This window comes from Pinus tabuliformis, chromosome J, assembly GCF_031772625.1.
Source record: "Pinus tabuliformis cultivar Carrire ecotype Pingquan chromosome J, CPIR1, whole genome shotgun sequence".
In the NCBI taxonomy this organism is placed as follows: domain Eukaryota; kingdom Viridiplantae; phylum Streptophyta; class Pinopsida; order Pinales; family Pinaceae; genus Pinus; species Pinus tabuliformis.
Genome location: NC_142295.1, coordinates 323,428,859 through 323,446,385, shown reverse-complemented (window position 1 = coordinate 323,446,385; position 17,527 = coordinate 323,428,859). Strand labels below are relative to the sequence as shown.

Sequence of the window (17,527 nt, the reverse complement as noted above, 5' to 3'; positions counted from 1 at the left end):
CTAGGAAAGAAGCCTCATGTGTACTTAAATTTCGGTCAGTTTCTCTTAGATACCATTCATGAACAATTTATGAAATTTGGAATTGAGAGATACTTTAACCATTAATCAGTTTTGGTGTATTTGTTCATGTTTCATCATTCAAGTAAGTTCTCTCAGTTACCACTTCAAAAATAGGATAAACGAGGGCATTTATGGTCAGTCTTCCATTAGACATCTTTGGTTAGGAAACATTCTGAAGAGTTTTCTTTTTCAAACTTTGTTGATCAATTTCTATCAGTATGTTATGGTCTCTTGAACAATAGTGAAGTACCAAGGATTTTACCTGATGCCAAGTGAACTTTATAGCTTAGTGAACAGACAAAATTAGGATATTGGTATTTGTATACAATAATTACTGAGATAAGGATGTATGGATGTAAACTTCCTCCATATCATTTACCAGTCTTTCTCCCAACCAGAATTTTTGCACTTGAATTCATTAGACATAGTTTGAACATAAATCAAATGCACTTTCTACCAAGAAAGAAAGAGGCTATTTTCAAGCTCAAGGTATAGGTAGGTGTTATAGACATTTTTGTGCCTCGCATCATGGAGCATGAAATGTCAATAATCACAGGGATCCTCAGTCCCTAAACATGTTGTTCTTACCCCTAAAAGAACAAGGTCATCCAACAACAGCACTTCCAATCAGTTCTCCACCTGAAAACACTTCAAAATAGGCTTATTTTGGATCATGTCAGCTGCTTAACTGAGCTTCTGCGCTGTAATGCAACTGTCCCACTCTGTACCTGCGCTGGAAGTCAAAAGTAATGAAGGCTACCTGCGCTGGGCGAGATTGGCCAAGTGGCACAGTCATCCTGCAAGGTGTCAACTGCCAAGGAAGCTTCCAAACTGACACTTGGTTCATCAGATTCGCCTTGTGATGAGTAAGAGGTACTTGATCACCATGTGTAACCAAGGATCTCCAAGTGGACTCAAGAACTGAAGATTAACTAAGAGGGAGAGGACACTAGTCAGCTCTATGCCAGCCTCAAGCTGACTCATCCTCTCTTCTTCTCTCCTATATATAGAGCTCTTCTATGAGGTCTAAGGAGGCTGGAATTTTGTGTAAAGCAAGGAGGTGCTGTTGGATTACAGTTAGAGCTATTGGGTGATTGTTTTACTAGAGGTGAAGAGGAGAGTTCTTGCTGCTGGGGAGGTGCTGCTGGATTGGAGCCATCATTGGTTGTAACCTTCTCAGAACCCTGTTACTTCTATCAATAAAGTTTTGCATGTTCTCCTATATACTTGTATTGCATTGATGTATTGTATTTACATGTATATTTGATTCACTCTAATCCATGCATCAGTTATGAGTACTTGTATCTTGTAGTTTCCTCTCTCGTTTTGTGCAGGGCTTGTGTGTAGCTGGACCGGCAAAGAGAGCAAGGAACTAGGAACAAGAGACAAAGAGAGAGGATCAAGATCGACTAAGCGAAGGATACCAGGTTGGTTGATCATTTCTTCCCCCTCTCTGTACTTTCATAAAGGAAAACATCAAAGCTTTACTTTCAGTTGTTGCTAAAGACTGTCACCTTTAGAGTAGGGATAGGGTCATCCGCATCGGATACTTTTCCCCACAACAGTAGGACCATTTGTTGTGAACACCAGTGATGTTCATAAAGAAGTTGATTTTTTGTTGAAAAAAATGAAGTTTACAAAGGGGAAAAGTTGGCCTTATGATCCAATTGCTAATATTTCATGTATTAGAGTTCTATAGGGTTCTACCCCATATATTCATTCACCAAGACTAAACATTGAAAGATATGCAAATAGAGAAATATGGGAAGAGGGTACCCTAGAAGAATTACCAGGAGAGCAAGAAATAGAGCAACCTCTAAAAATTAATGTTTTATTTACTCCTCAACAGAAATAAAAAGAACTCAAGAGGGTTATTGAAGATGTTCCACATTCCACTTCAGATTCAAAAGGAACATCATTCACAGTATACAAAAGGAAAAAAGTAAGGGAAACAGAAGAAGAAATGTCAGAAACTATGTCACCTGATGTATCTTCACCTTCTACAGTTGTTTTGTCAAACGGGCCTGTATACAACCTAAAACAAGTGGAAACAACAATACGATAGTCTTCTTCAACTTCTTCTTCTCCCAATCAGATTATTTTTTCTCAATTTATGGAAACTAAAAGGAAGAATGAATCTTTGAAATCAATCACCTACAGTCAATTTTGGAAACAAGGTTCTTCTACAAAAAATAGATTACTCTCAACCTTGGATGTTGAGAAGGGGCAGTTTCAATTGGCCTTCTTAGAACCTAAAATCCAAGATGATAAAGCAATAGAAGATTATAAAACTTCCATGTTTTCTTTTAATACAAAACAAATCCATCTGATTGGCCAGATTGATATCCATAGACTGACAGGGGAGATGGTTTACTCCGCTTTAACCCGTTCAACAATTAATTTATCTAAATTTCAGAATACATTGAATAACACAATTTCTAAGTTAAAGATGGAAAAAATGTCCTCTCTTGCTAAGAATACCAAGATCATATAATTGGAGGATGTAGTTATCAAACTGGGAATAGATCCTAATGATAACAATGTTGCCCAGGAAATGATAAAGAATAGAAATGAAGGCATTCAGGCTCTTCGCAAAACGTTAAATTTGTTAGCTATTAAGAATCCACAAACACAAGAAATTGCAGAAAGAGAGAGAATATATGTCAATAATGATTGAGAAGAATAAGCAGATGCACATCCTGGAATCACAAGTGGAATTGTTTTTGAAGGAAAGAGAGCAGGTAAAAGATGCAGTTGGTTCCTCATCTCAAACAAATTTGGAAGGAAATGTTTCAACAAAGGAATTAATGAAGGTGTTGTCATCTTTGAGCATAAAGAATCAAGAAATTGATAATTTGAAGAGATATTTAGAGGTGCTTTAGAGTTTGAACAAGATGAACGTAAGTTAGATAATTCCTTAGTTGTTGAACTTCAAAAGAATTCCAGGTTACAAAAAGAGCTAGAATGGCATTTGGGTCAAGCTAACAATGTTCAATGCTTAATCCAAGCTAAAGAAATAATATGGGTGGAGATCATGTCTTCAATGTCTGATGTTTGGACATCAGTTGGAATTATGGTTAAATAAGAGGAATTGTCAGAATGATTAAAAAAGAAATAGATGAAATCAAAAATGAGCTTTGAAACAAACCCAATCAGGCTGGTAAGATTGTAAGGTTTTTGAATTCAAAAACAAAGGAGGAATTAGAAGAAATGGATATTGTTGATAGGACTAATTCAATTATACAAACCAAAAAGGTTCTAACTAAGAAGGACCTGATGGTGCAAATGAAAGAAAAATGTAAATATATGTAGATTTAGGTTAACAGGTTTAACAAGAATTTCTATGCTCTACAACTAAGAGGTTTACCTTCTTTCAAAAATTCACAGGAAAATATTATGTCTATGGAAGAATATCGAAGATAACTTAATAAGGATGCACAATATAAGTCAATATTTGTTGGAATAAAAGGGGCTTTGAGTGGTCAAAGTCTTCTTAAGAAATTATCTGATGATTTATTTATATGTTATGAGATCATATGTTTTTTCACAGTTAAAACAACCTTTCAAAAATGCAATGAAGTGTATGAAGCCTATAAAAAGATGGTTACTTTAGCTTATCCAATGGGAGAAGAATGGGAACACCTCGTTGAGATTATATCCTAAATTCAATAGTAGTATCTTGAAGGCATCCTATGTTTCAACATATGATCAAGGCAGATCTAGGTTCAAAGGAGTAGAATCGGAGCATATACAGATAGCATGGAACACAATCCACAAATCATTGGTGGTCACAAATAATCAAGATGAATACTTTCTGTATTGATAGAATTTTTTGTTGATAGCATCCAAATTGTTATTTTGGACATAGATTATTTTCCTTGTAATTTGTAGAAATAATATTTTGTACAAACTCTATATATATTGTATAATTTGATTGGAAAAGGGTTGATTCTTGTACCAAAAATTTGGATATTTCTGTAATACCTTAATATTTCAAAGTTGATTTAGGATTTTTATTTTCAGCTTATAGAAGTATTGTTTCACATGTGAGTGCTTCTATTGTTTCATTATCTTTTTCTTCATTACATTTAAGATTGTATAGATAATTGGGAATGGATTTGCTGAGGATTAGCCTCCCTGACATTGCCTGAGAAAGTTATGTTCAATACTGGGTTTATTAAGCAAGCAATATGTTTGTTTCGGTTACTCTGCAATTTGTAGATTATTTCCTTCTGTACGATTCCTATATGTGTTAATGTTTAGTTATAGAAGGATGTGGTCCAACGGTTAGGTTGGGAGGTTTCGTTCCCACAGGTTTCATGGTCCAATCCCGGGAAGGGCTATGTATACCTAAGAGATGCTCCAGGCACAATTTCTTCAGTTGAAAAAAAAAATGTTTAGTTATAGAAGATCCTTCTACATGCTTTTGAATATTAAATATTTATATTGGATATATAAATCGAACTAATAAAATCAATCAATGCTTATAATAGTAGGTTGAAGCTATTCATCAACTACCCAACATGAAATTTGTTGTAATCACACTTTGATTTATAAATACTAAAGGTAGACATGGTCAACTTGGGTATTTGCGGGGTTAAATAAAAAATTTTGTCCTACCATTGCACCATCTTCCCTGCGATGGGAAACCATTTTTGCTCATTAGGTTCCCCAAACCTCATGATGGGGAGTGTTGGAAAGATTGGCTTGTAATATCCATTTTTTATTTAATCACAACATTTGCAAACAAAAAGTGTAGATCAAGAAAGAATGGAGGCAAGGATTTTGTGAACGTTGAGGTAGTATTTACTGCTAGTACTAGTGTGCCCCCTCTGCAAATTGTAGGTGAATCAAAAAATCAAATGATCCACTTTAGTATATCTAGTTCAAAGTTCAATCAACAAGATCATTATCAAGCGAGCCTTGGACTTCACTAAAGCCAATTTAAGTGACAAGACCAATTAGCATATAAGCCTTCAACTACAGTAAAGTCGGTTCGACATGGAATGATGCAAATTCATCCAATAAAATTGAAATGATACACAGAATATTAGCATGGATCCTTTGCAAGGATGACATGCACAAATCGAGAAATGGTCCAAAATTTTACTAGAATTTCAAAAAAAAAAAAACAACGCAGGTGGCAGGAACATCAACAAGATTATGAGCATTCGACATCTTTATTGTAATTAAATAGCTCGGATAACTAAAGAAATGATATTCACAATACCACAGTCACATCATAGGAGCTTAAATGCAACCACATCGTGAATCACGATTCATAGGACCCTAAACACAATTGCAAATGGGTATACTAAAATATGAAACGTTGCTTAAAAATTGAAACGTCAAATCAACGGGTTGGATATTTTAATACTCATCATTTATAAAGTATATTTTTTTATTATATAGGTGATATATGGGCATTCACACTATAATAACTCAATAATAGATGATGAGTTCATATCGACTCCACATAAATATTTTTAACAATTGTAATATGAAGCGTTGTTGCTTAATACATGCCTCTTGTGCAAAAGTAATTGATAGCTAAATTAAAGTAACAACAATAAAGAACTAAAAATTGCATATACACAATTACAAATGAAAAATATAAATATTAAAAATGGAGTTGCTTTATTTACATAGTTATTTGTTGTTTGAATTGATAACCATTTTAATTTATTATTAATATTTTTTTACTAATTTCTTATTAATATTAAGTAAAATTATATAATTAAATTTGCACATAAACATTTTTTCTCCTACTTATTAAAGTGTTGAAGAAAACATAAATAATGGTGGGCAATAACAACTCATAACAACTCTTGGAAAACGTACTTCTTTAAATTTCATGTTATTTGTATATAAATGTAATTGATATATTGTTTAAATTTATTTTTTATTTTTATATAAGTATCCTAAAAAAAATTTAGGATATTCATTATATATTATTGGATGTATATATAAAAATAATATATTATAATTATTTTGGATGTATTTATTTTTATAAAGTACATTTTGAAAGTAAATTGATATCAAAATATTGTTTCTATATAGTTGATGAACTCTATATAATTTGTGGTTAGAAATTTATTTTTAAATTAAAAAAAAAAAAAAGGACAAAATATAATGACATAAAAGTACTCCAATAAACTTTAATAATGATTGTTATTGCAGTCTTTTCACAACAGAATGTCATGTGGATAGTTGCCCACCATAATTTAAGACTACAATAACAAACATTATTATAACACTTGGACAATAAAAACTTTTTTTATGTTTTTTATTTTTTAATATAAATTTTATATCTCATAATTCAATTTAAAACCACATAAAAATAAGCATCAACCAATTAGAAAAGAGCAACTTATATTTTAAATAATAATAAAATATTTTTTAATTTTCAAAATATATAGTTTAATATATATATTTTTTTTAAGATTTAATGAACATCATAGATTCTATTTACAAAATTCAAAATTAAGTGAAAGTCATAGTTTTTTTTTACCAAAATAAAAAAAGCAGGTATAATTTTTTTTTAGTGTAATTTTTATATCTCATAATTCTATTTAAAACCACATAAAATAGGGACTAACCAATTAAAAAAGAAAAAATCATATTTTAATAAATATAAAAATATTTTTTTAGTTTTCAAAATATATAGTTTAATATTTATTTATTTTTAAACTTTAATGAACTTCATAGAATTTGTTTAAAATTTTCAAAACTAATTGAAGGTCAAAGTTTTTTTTACCAAAATAAAAAACAATATAACCTACCTCACGCAAGTATAATAACATGAGGGGACACCAAACATTCTTACCACAAAATCCTATAGATATCATTTTGAATTGATGAAATTATAAATATCAAATGTTGTTAACATTCATTATATAAATTCCAAGTGTAATAGTGATTGCAATAAAATGTTTGATAGTGTTGAATTCATTTTTTATATCAAAAATAATAATTTCAACAATCCAAAATTGCAACCCCCACCGCGGGTGCCAATGGAGGGAAATCATAATGAAAAGACTACCCTATGCGAAATTTGACGCCAGCTAGATCGACATGTGTCATCCCCAGCCCTGGCGTACCTTGGTTTTAACTCTAGCAGGATGCAAGCCATCCCCACTCCAGTCGACGAGCACATCGATAATTTTGGCATGATGGGAAACCATTATTATCTTATCAGCCTGCTTCGGATCATCCCATGGTATATTAATGCAAGCGCGTGTGGAATTGCTTTACATACAAATCTCTGCATGGAGCTCAGTGAGGTAATTTTGTTGTTGAAGGCTATGGTGTTTAGCTGCAACCATGCTCATGATAGTGGTTGTTCTCTCGAAATCCGACTCAACACCGACGATAGGCATCCTAGTTTTATCTTATGTCTGGAGAATTGGTCTGCAATTCACTGGTCATGGAATGTGTAAAGGGTAACTAACTTCCTGTGGTCTCCATGGGAGAAAAACCTAGCCCTGCGATTATCTTTTTACACTCAACGTCTCTAGCCTATGGTGGGAGTGATAACACTCAAGCAAATTCATTGAATTCTCACCTGCACACTCTTGGTGTCGAAGGTACAGCCTCCACTGGTACTTTGCCCTCCACCAGTTAATCACCCTCATCACTCAGAGGTGAATTGGTGTAGCAGTTTCGTGAAGTGACTCTTCAAACCATACGAGACAGGGCACTGCCTTATATCCGCTGGCCAATATTAACACTCAGGCTTGTCCATCAATTGTTGGATGAAAAGGGTCCGAGTGGAGTCTGGTGCTTTACTAGGGACAAGGGCTCATGATAGGGCCAAGTTAGAGTAGAAGGCTTAGGGTAGCAGTGGCATCACAGTTTGGACAACATTGTGGGACCGGTCTGGCAACAACATTAACGGGGTAGCAGTGTTATGGTGCAACTATGGAAATGATGTCATCAACCCTAAAATCCTTTGCAAAGATGGTATTGGCCCTTTGTCAATGAAAAACTCTTGTGAAACTAGTCGCAACCTCTGGCCCATGAACGATCCTCACTTATTTTCCAAGTTCCTGCAATTTCTGAATTATCTCTCTGTCGTAAAGTAAAATTATGTATTTGGAAATCTTTAGAATTTTGAAGTTTGACAGTCATGGTCAGAATAATACTGCAATTTTGTATAATCTAGGCTCAAACTTGTCTATAGTCTTGAAAGACACACTGGTCAAGCAGAGTATATGTAATTTGAAAACTCTAAATTGGTGTTCGTGGGTTGGTTTCCCTGCGGGACAACACCAATCACGAAGGAAAACTCTTTGTACTCTATTTTTGCAATAATATAATGTCAAATTACAACCAAAACCAAAAACAATCCAAAATTACAATTTTAACCAGAATTAATTTACCTGATTTTAATAATAACGAATATAAAATATTTAATCTTCTTTCAAATTATGAATTAGATATTTTATCACATGAAAAATAATTTTTATAAATTTAATAAATATCATGTTTTATAGATGAAATTATATATATATATAAATAACAATTACAATAATTTTAAGAAATATATAAAAAAAAATAACAATTACAATAATTTTAAGAAATAGTTATTTAACCATATAACAAATTCATAAAAGACACAACCATGCTACACTACCATGCTACACTTATACAATAATTTGGTTTAATTTCTTTCGAGACAACCACAAAACATTATTTTTTAATAATTCCATTATCGTCACGCATGCCATTTTCCAATTTCATATGATTATTAAAAAAAGATATTTCTGACGGCATTATAAAGATATTTGAAAATTTAAAGTTGAATTCATTGCTTGTCCTATTATACAATAAATTGGACAAACACTTCATACATAGAATAGTTAACTTATTAAACAATAAATTTGACAAACCCTTCATACATAGAGAATCAAAATTTCATAGGTATTGAGATTTGACATGTCTTCTATTAATTAATTAATATTTGGTGGCATGGATATTTTTTTTAACATAAAAAAAAAAAACAAAACAAAAAACGAAAAAAAAAAAAAAACAAAACAAAAACAAAATACAAAAAACAAAAAAAAATTCTGACAATTCAATTTTAAACCACACAAAATTAGTCATTTTTTGCAAATGAACCAATTAAAAATAGAAATTTAAATTTAAGATATTTCAAAATTATTTTTTTATTTTCAAAATATTCAGTTTAATACTTATTTATTTCAAAATTTTAATAAACTTGATAGAATTTGTTCAAAAATATCAAAAGTAATTGAAAGTCAACCTTTTGACCAAAAACAAAAACAATATAATGTTCCAACCTAAATCATTCATATTAATTATAGTTAATAAATGTTTACAAAAATTATCTACTTAAAAAACACAACATAAATTAAAATACATAAAGTTTACTTATCATTTTATTTTTGCAAATTTTCATATGTATTTTGCTTAGAGTTACATGATTGTTAGAGCAAATTTGGACATCTAATGAATCTTATATAAAAAATATGATCTATTAGTTGGAATTTTAGAACTAATAGAATTTTAAAATATTGTATTAATTATAATGTTAATTTGGAAATATATAAATAAAAGATTATCATTGAGTGTTGAGAAATCTTTCAGTAATAATCACATCAAGAACATTGTGTCGACACGTTTCGTACCATTTAGTGTGGTTGATCATCAGGACAAGATGGAGAATTAGAGCTTGACATTAGATTAAATAGAGATAGCAATGTAGAGAACTAATTTTTAACCATTAGAATATAACAGTTAGTTTTGACTAAAGAAATATTATTTATTAATAAAGAATATTTTAATATAATAAATGTAGTTGTTAGAATATAACTATTAATTTTGAATCAAGAAATGATATTTAATCAAGAAGGAAAATTCTAATATAATAAATCATACACCCATAATAAAATAGAAATATTTAAAATTAAATAATAATAGAATAATAATTTTGGTTAGAATTAAATAATCAAAAAAATAAATCTAAATAATCTAAATTGAGGTAAAAAGCGAGTAAACCAAGGTAAAATAAAAAAAATAAAAATGATATAAAATTTAAAAACATAATTAAATAAATCACATCAAATAAATGAACAACTCAACATTTAATTTGTGCAAAGAGAAAGTCAATATTACGAAAGAGATTAAAATTAAAATTAACACGTTAAAGTGTTAATAGTAATTAAAAGGATTAAAAGGATTAAATTAATTAAGGAGATTAGAGTAAACAAAAAAAAAACAACTTAGGAAGGCAAGGTAGGGACTCAACAACTACTAATTTTCCAACCATCATCTCTATTCAAATTGCTTGGCCTCCTTTGAATTTCTATGGTCTCCCTAAACTTACAGTGATGGAAATGATCAATCCCTGCAATGACCCGGACCTCTTCAATGCAAATATGATGTGTTCTCTTTTTCGTATGTATACATATTCTTATTTGACAATAACAAATTACATATAAATCTTGCTTTGAAAAACATCATTTGGTAAATATTTTGGTAAACATAATTTGATAAATATTTTTTAAATACTAAATATATAGTACTTTTGAAAACAAATGTCAAATTAATTCAAGTCACATGTTCAAATCAATAGGGGGTAGATTATGTACACCATGTAGAATTCACAGTCAAATTCCTACTCAGACTGGATTCCTTGTCCTACAAACAAAGGAATCTCATACACCAATTTGGTGATTGTTTGGTTGTGACCTTGAATGAAATACTACTCAGAACACAATGTAGTCATCACAAACTAAGGGTATGCAAAAGCCAACAACAAACTACTTATATTATTTGAACTCCAAAAAATCAACATAGATTGAACACAGTTGATGGGTCCAATATAATTTTTAGAAAAGTGGACACGTTTGTACTTTTATAATTGAATGAATGTCATATGATTCAAGTTTGGAAACCATTATTGCTGAAGATACCTAGAAAGGATACCATTCTATATGTGGAGGAAATGACAATTGATGAGACTATTATTGCAAAAGATACCTCGAAAGGATAATAGATTAATCATAAATGTGGAGGAAACAATTGTAAAATTATGGAAAAGAAATCAAGGTCCTTTGTATTAAAAGGAATAAAAAATAAATCCTATAATATAGGTTATTTCCTACTAAATACACTCTTGAATACTTGCCAATGTATACCATTACTTTGAATTCCCTTGAATTTTGGGAGTCTTGGGTAAAGTGCTTTGGGCCTATTCATATAGGGTAGACCCTTAATGATTTCTTAGAAAAGTAACATACTATAAATAAGCTCCATAATTAATAAATTTGCTTGTTGACATGTGCATAAGCATAATCTAGAGTATATCATGCTTCTGAGTAAGATTTGAAATATTTTTCTTATTGATATATGCCAAGTCTAGTGAGCAGTAACATAGGACTAGTACTGGTAAAAGATGTATGAAATCATTGAAGTCATTATCCTACTTCTCAGTAATGTGTATGAGTACGTTTTAAATCAGAACAAATATTTAAACTCTTCATATGACAAAGTCATACCAATCTAGAACTCAATCAATATAGCTTTGGGACATAAGTTGGTAAGATTCATTTGTTTTCATCCTCTCTCTCTCTTTGTGATCCATTTGATTTTATGATTAGTTATCTTGTGGTGGTGGCTGTGTGTGCGACTTACAATTCCTATCCTAGTATGTTCTACTGTGGAATGCTAAGATATATGCAACCACCTTAAAATTATTCAACTCTGACTCCATTCTATATGTAGTTTTTTTTTCATTTATTTTGGATTGGTGAGTATGGTGCATTTGAAATCAATGATTTTGATGTGTTTATTATCACTGAGAGTAATTCCCTCAATCTTGCATATAAACATATGTATAAGATCCCTGAAAATCCCCCATGCTTGTTAGAGCTATCTGGCCATGATTTGATTGGTTTATTGTTGAAGTCGCCTCGAGTAGTCAATGTGGTTGTGTATGCCCTTCCCATGCACATAGTTGTAACATACAAAGGAACTAGAATAGTAACTAGTGTCCCCGGTGATTCAACAAACAATTATATGGCCTTGTCGAATCTAAAGTTAAAACATGCCCTTAGATCCCAGTTCCTTGTGAAGGATGAATGGGTTTTACCACTTAATGTAATCCATATAATTAACACTCCAAAGTTTGGGGACAAGTCATCTACAAAGGTATGTGTTGATTTGAAGATCAAGGGCCCAAATTACAAAGGCAGACTTGCAAAGACAAAGAGATTAATTTATCCTATAGATTTGACATATGGAATAATGTTAGTGAGGGAGTTCAAGGGCACAAAATTTCAAGAAGAAATTCTACCTCTAATCAAGAAAAGTCTTTTGGAGACAGGGGAGGAAGTCATGTATAGCGAGCCTGTGAAAAAAGGTAATCTCTATGTCATGTGATGAATGCATTGTGGCCCTTACTGACCAACAATTCATAACTTATGGTGAAATTGAGTGGAAAGAAAACGAAGCGGAGTTTTTGACCAAGATGGAGTTGTATTATGATGAGGCTAGGCATGGATTTAAGCATATATTAAGTTGGCTTAATCAATGGGTTTGTTCCATATCATTTGGCCTTGGAACAAGAATTTAGTGGGATGGAAAATTTCTCATTGAGTCATAATATCAAATTACACAATAGATATGGCCTCTTACACAACTTCCCATGTTTAGAAAAATGGGGACATTATTGTAGGAATGTTGCTCTAATCAAGCCATAGTAAATGACAACTTATGTTTGGGATTATATATTCCTTGAGGGACCCACAATCAGAAATTCCCTCATATCTCTTGAAACACATGAAGAAAGAGTTTGAATATTGGTATCCTTTTTATTTGTGAGTATCCAATAATTATTTAATTATAACCATTTGATATTTTGTATTTACAATCACACTGCCATATTCCCTAAGGACAAATGGCCCCATTCATTTAGATGCAATGGGAACTTTATGTCGAATTTGGAAAAAAAATGTCAAAGTCTACAGGAAATTTCAAAACATTACATGAGGCAATAAAAAACTTCTCTCCATATGCCACTAAGTTTATTTGGTTGATGCATGAGATGGCATGGAGATGCCAATTTTGTTTATGAGACTACCAATGTTGTGATTCTCTGTTTGACAAAAGATATTGCATGGATGGAGGATATTTTGGCTACAAAGTTGTCCTTAAGGCAAGGCCCTCCTTCAACTTTTTCAAATTGGGTATTTTCTAATGAAATAAACATTATAGTCAAGTTGACTAAACACAACTACAATTAAATGATGTTTAGGGGGGGCTTGAATATAGTTTTCAATGATCTTTAGGTTGCTCGAGATGAGTATAGACTTTCTTGTGCTTTAGGGGGAATAAATATAGACTTACTATGGATATTCATGGATGTCCAAACAAGATTAATCACTCCCATATGCCCTGATTATGCAGAACATGTTTGGAAAGAGGTTTTGAAGAAGGATGGATTTGTATTCAAATCAGGGTGGCCAACTGCAGATATCCCTGATCTTTCCCTTCAGTGAGCCAATAAATATCTATATTAAGTTACAATTGTTTCCATGACGAAGATTCTTTGGAAGAAAATATTTGCACTAAATAACTCCAAGAAAGGTCGAACAAACATTGCGATAATATTTGAAGAGTAAAATACAACTATAGGATTACTCTATGTCGCATAAAAGTATGACGATTTGAAAGAATAATTCTTGAGTATTCTCCAAGAAAAGTATGATAAGGGTAGAAGCTCCAACCAAGGCATTTAATTGGTTTCTTTGAAGGACAAACCTATTGGAAGTTCTTATTGAGGAGGGGATTTTGGGCCACTTTTGGGCGAGAATGTGATTTCTAGATACTAAAAATATGTTTTGATTCTATAAATAGATTCAAAAACCTATAAAACCTTAGGGGCATTTAGATTTAGTAGGTTATACAACTCAAAATTACAATTCTAAAATATCTTTACCAAAATTTGGGCAAAATTTACCATAAAAGAGAAAAACCATCTATTAGTTAGACTACACTATTATAGAATTAGTTATTATATATCAATTTTGTGAAGGTGGAAGCTCTTATGGGGAGGGGGGTATTTTGGGCCACTTTTGGGCAAGAATGAGATTCCTTGTTACTAAAAATGTGTTTTGAATCTATCACTAGATTCAAAAACCTAGAAAACCTTGGGGCATTCAGATTTAGTAGGTTATACAACTCAAACTTACAATTCTAAAAGATCTTTACAAAAATTTGGGAAAAAATTACCGTAAAAGAGAAAAATATCTATTAGTTAGACTACACTATTATAAAATGGCATTGTTTATTGAGGCCACAATTTCACCCAGAAAATCATTTATCGCTAGAATCCGACCACTTTATTTTTCAAAAAATCTGACCATAGGAGTTTTTGAATTGTGTTTTTTATGGTGGAAATGGATTCAACATCATCAAAAACCCCTAGGGCACCCAAAATCATGAAGCTTGACAGTTGTAACCCACATTTCTCGGGATTTTTGCCAAATTTTTGGCAAGATCATGCCGAAATTTCCACTATTTTCGGGCAATTTGTTTTCCTCATTAGACTACACTTTATAGAATTAGTTGATATATATCAATTTTTTCATATAATTAATCATATAAATGATGATGATGATGATGATGATAATAATATATTTTGAAGGTCTCGGCCAAACATACACCAAATTAGTGTATGAGACTCCTTTGTTTGTGGGACAAGGGACCCACTCCGAGCAGGTATTTGACTATGAATTCAACATGTGTGTACATACTCTACCCCCTATGGATTTGAACATGTGACATTTTATGTGGAATAGATTATATAATTATTTGTAATATATTAATTATGTTAATTGAGAACGTGAAATGTTTGTAATATCATTATGACCTGAATTAATTTGACATTAATTTTCAAAAGTAATTTATATTTAATATTTAAAAAATATTTATCAAATGATCTTTACCAAAATCTTGTTCAAAGCAAGATTTATATGTCATTTGTTATTGTAAAATAATAATATGTATACATGATAATCTTTTATTTGTACATTTTCGAATTAACATTATAATTAATTTAAAATTTTAAAATTCTATCAGTTCTAGAATTCCAACTAATAGATCATATTTTTTTATATATAAGATTCATTAGATAAAAATAATGTAACTCTAAGAAAAATACATACGAAATTTTGCAAAAATAAAATGATAAATAATCTTTTAATATATTTTAAGTTATGTTGTGCTTTTAAAGTAGATAATATATTTTAAGTTATGTTGTGTTTTTAAAGTCGATAATATATTTTAAGTTATGTTGTGTTTTTAAAGTATATAATTTTTGTAACCATTTATTAACTATAATTAATATGGATGAATTATTTTTAAATATTGGTTATGTGGTATTATTCAAACATACAGAAAACTTATATTTGACTCTCATAATATGGAGTTTACATGAATTCGTCATCTATTGAATTATTATAGTGTGATTTCCCATATTTGACATGTATAATAAAAAATTACATTTCATAAATGACAGGTATTAAAATCTCCAACTTGTTGATTTCACGTTTTAATTTCGAAGATACCTTTCATAATTGTTGGTACCCATTTGGCAGTTGCATTTATGCTCTTAAGATGTCGCTATGGTATTGTGAATCTCCTATAATATTTAGTTATCCGAGCTATTTAATTATGATAAATATGTCAAGGGCTCGAAGCTCAAAACCTTGTTGATGTTCCCACCACCCACGTTGTTTGTTGATTGAATTGGCTTCACTGAAGTGGTAGGCTAGTCCACTGATTGATCATGTTGATTAAACTGGCTTTAGAGATTTCGAAGGCTCGTCTAATAATGATATTGTTGATTGAATGGTGAACCTGCTTTAATAAAGTGGAAGGCTCGTCTACTTTGTTGCATTTCCTGCAATTTGAAGAGTGGACGCACTAGCACAAACTGTAAGTACTATCTCAACATTCACAAAAACCTTGCTTCCATTTTTTCTTGATCGACACTTTTTGTCTGCAAATGTTGTGATTAAATAAAAAGGGATATTACAAGTCAATCTTTCCAACACTCCCCATCATAAGGCTTGGCAAACCTAATGAGAAAAAATGATTTCCCATCACGGGGAAGATGGTGCAATGGTGGGCAGGAAAAAACTATGTTTCACCCTGCAACTACCCAAATTGACTATGTCTATTTGTGCTATTTATAAATTAAAGTGTGATTACAACGGATTTCATGTTGGGTAGTTAATGAATAGCTTCAACCTGATATTATAAGCATTGATTGGTTCAATTAGTTAGCTTTTATGGCCTACCCATTATGTCATTTTCAGTCTTTACAAAGTTTTAAGATGTGGTAGCTTATTAGTTTAACCATGTGCTTTGGATGACAGTGAATCACCCATGGGTTTTGTATTTATTAGAAAAATAGATTTTCTTAATGTTTATTTTTATGGAAGATGCTCCAGTGAATAAAGACTTAAAAATATAGTATCTAAACGGGAAATATAAAAAGTTGGATAATGATTCTATGCATAGGAAATGAAATAAGATGAATAAAATATAACTAAACTATTGTCTAATAAATATCCCAGGTAACTTTTATATATGTGAAATCAGAAAGAAACTAAATAACCAGAGATGTAGATCTTCTTGTTAAATCATTAATTAAACCATTTGCATATGATAACTGATTCAATTAAATAGTTAATTAAATCATAACACAAACATAATTCACATATAATTATAAATCATTATGCTTATAGAAGAAAGATAAAACAAAAAAATAGTGTATTATTAAATTGTTCATATGTAAACATAAATGATTGAAATGATTCCATTCAAATATAAAAGCAACATAAAATCAATAATAGTACTAATATTGCTCCACTTTGTTGAGACAGAGAATTAAAATGGTTCAGTGCTTCCAATTAGAAAGAAATAGTAAAATAGTGTAACTGGGACTTTTTCTTCAAAATTTCAGAACCACTAACCTAAGCATCTACTTAAAAAAAAAATTTACAACTACAAGGAAGGTAGTTACACTTTTTGAATTTTCTTTAAAATCCTAACAAAAAGAAAAAAAATAGGGAACTTGTTACAATGACGAGCCTGATTTGAAATTCTAATCCTTAAAAGAAAAATTGCGAATGAATCTTGCAATTGATTGCCATCTTTATAGAAGCACATAGAACTTCAATCTAGAAAGAATTTAAATGGGATTCTCGGAAAAAATATTTGAGAAGCATACAATAGACTGGTTCAACTGAAGACTCAGGCAGGAGGTAGGGTTAAGTTTCCTCCTTGTGCTCCTTATTAACCTGTTACCTTGTATGAGAGTCACCTTCTAGTAATCAGGATGTATACCCTAGTGTGGGTATACACAATCATTACATTAAGGTCTTGAACCAACAACTCCATATGTTGTGGGATATGGAGCACGGATCAATGATGT

At 31.1% G+C, this 17,527-nt stretch overlaps 1 non-coding gene and 1 pseudogene across 1 annotated transcript; both read left to right on the top strand.

The window, feature by feature from the left end:
* Positions 1–5,064: 5,064 nt before the first annotated feature.
* Positions 5,065–5,168, top strand: LOC149227059 (U6 spliceosomal RNA). Its single transcript, XR_016248591.1, has one exon. It is a non-coding gene; the product is annotated as a U6 spliceosomal RNA (small nuclear RNA).
* A 2,013-nt stretch (positions 5,169–7,181) lies between these two features.
* On the top strand, positions 7,182–13,706 carry LOC149227058 (leucine--tRNA ligase, cytoplasmic pseudogene; annotated as a pseudogene).
* The last annotated feature ends 3,821 nt before the right edge of the window (positions 13,707–17,527 follow it).